Source organism: Motacilla alba, chromosome 8, assembly GCF_015832195.1.
Source record: "Motacilla alba alba isolate MOTALB_02 chromosome 8, Motacilla_alba_V1.0_pri, whole genome shotgun sequence".
Lineage (NCBI taxonomy): Eukaryota > Metazoa > Chordata > Aves > Passeriformes > Motacillidae > Motacilla > Motacilla alba.
Window position 1 is genome coordinate 30261715 of NC_052023.1, and position 2327 is coordinate 30264041.

Genomic DNA, 2327 nt, shown 5'->3' on the forward strand with positions numbered 1-2327 from the left:
ACACAGGAGCCTGGTTGACACCCCTGCCTACCTTGCCTCCCCTTCCCTGGATGCCCTTCCTACCAAAAGGACACGTGCCACAGGAACAATAAAATTCATTGAAGAAGATTCCAAAAGTTGCCTGCTCCTAGCAGGAATTTTGCTGAATTTCACAGACATATCTGATGCACAGGCACGCTCTGATTGTCATGTTTAGGGAGACAGATTCCTGGCCTTTGTGATGCCTGGGTACACCTTTGGGAGGGTGGCAGAGGGGACAGGCAAGAGGAAGAGGGCATAGGCACTGGAGGAGCCCCTACCACAGGAGCCTTTGGTGGGCTGAGGCACCTTGAGGCTGGTTGTCATCCTGGAGGGAATTCACTGCTGTCTGGATGAAAACACTCCAGTTGGCATTGTTATCCAGCCACTTCCAAACATCTGCTTCTCTTCCAGGTGTGATCCTACTAGCCTTGGAGGTTTTAAGGACTAAGGAACCCAGTGGGCCATGGGCAGGCACTGGGCACTGTCACCTTACAGGGACACATGGGCAAAATGGTCACACATGTTAAGAGGAAAGCCAGAAGTTCACAGAATTACAGAATATCCTGTGTTGGAATGGATCCACAAGGATCATCCAAATCCAACTTGTGGCCCTGCACAGAATAACAGAATGGGTGGGGTTGGTAGGGAGTACAGAGGGTCATCTGGTCCCACCTCCCCGCTCAAGCAGGGCCATTTTAGAACATGGCCTTGCTTTGTATCCAGGCAGGTCTGGGATATCTGCCCAGGGAGATTCCACAACCTCTCTGAGCAATCTGTTCCAGTGCTTGATCACTGCACACTAAAGTTCTTCCTTCTGTTCAGGTGGAACCTTCCATGTATCTCCTCCCAGCAGCTGGCACCACTAAGAGCATCCTGGCATCTCCCCTTTGGCTATTTATACACATTAACGAGGTGTCCTCATGCACAGGGCAGCCCCAGAATCACACCATGTGCCAAGTTCGGGCACACTGAGAAATGCATTACCCACTGAGAATGAGAAGTGCTGTTAATCTGGAATTATGGAGGGACAGGGGCACTTGGGAAGTGATCATCCCTTTGTACTCACCATTGGTGAGGCTGCATTCAGTTCTGGGCCCCTCACCTGAAAAAGCACATGGAGGTGCTGTGCTAGAGTGTGTCCAGCAAAGGGCAACAAGGCTCATGAAGGGTCTGGAAAACACGTGAGGAGCGGCTGAGGGAGCTGGGGGTGTTCAGCCTGGAGAAGAGGAGGCTTAGGGAGGACCTCATCACTATCACCACCTGACAGGAGTGTGAAAAACATTAATCACTTATTCTTAAAATTTTCAAAGTTTAATAGTAATAAAATTATTATAAAAATGGTAATATAATTAGAGTAATAAAAATTTAACAATTGAGAATAGGACAATAGGAGACAATAAAAACAAAGCGTTACGGACAGTCTGGGTACCTTTTTCTGGGCAAAATAAGCCCAGAAAAGGACACACGTTAACAGAGGATTAACCCTTAAAAACAATAGCTTGTTGCATATTTATACACCTCATACATGATGCATAAATTCCATTCAAACAAAGGATTCTGTCTGGACAGCATCACTTCTTCCTCTTAATCCTAACGGCATCTTCAAGACCGAGCGAGATGGGAAGAAGTTCGTTTTTTCGGATAATGGAGTAATAAATCCTCTTTTTCTGAAAGCTTTAAGAGTCCTGTGGCTGCTATTTGATGCGAGTACCTCATTCCTTTCTTTAAAAAAATATCCCCCATACACAGTTTCTATTTTGACATTACGTCATTACCTAAAACTATATTTGAGAAAACTAATACAGCATAACTTTCTAACATAAGACATATAATATTCATCCAAATATTTGCGAAAAGCCAATCATAAAATACGCATTTTTCACAGGAGGGTGCAGCCAGGTGGACTCGGTCTCTTCTGCTGGGACGGCAAGAGGAAATGGCCCAGCTGAGACAGGGAGTTCAGATTAGAGACTAAAAAAAAAAAAAAAAAATCAAAAAAAAAAAAAAAAATCACTGTCAGGGTGGTCAGGCATCGGAAGAGGCTGCCCAGAGAGGTGTTGGAGTCGGCGTTTAGGAGGCGTCTGGACCTGGCGCTGCTTTAGCGCTTCCAGCGGCAGCGTCGGGCGCACGCCTGGGCTCGGTATCATCTTAAAGCTCTCTTCCCACCCTGACCGTTCTGATTCTATGCCGGCACCCGCGGGGCCCCGTGCATGCGGCGGCTCCGCGCCCTGGCTGGGGGCTCCGCTCGGCCTCCACCTCCCGGCCGGGCCGTGCAGCGGCGGGCGGCTCCGGGGGCGGAAGGGGCG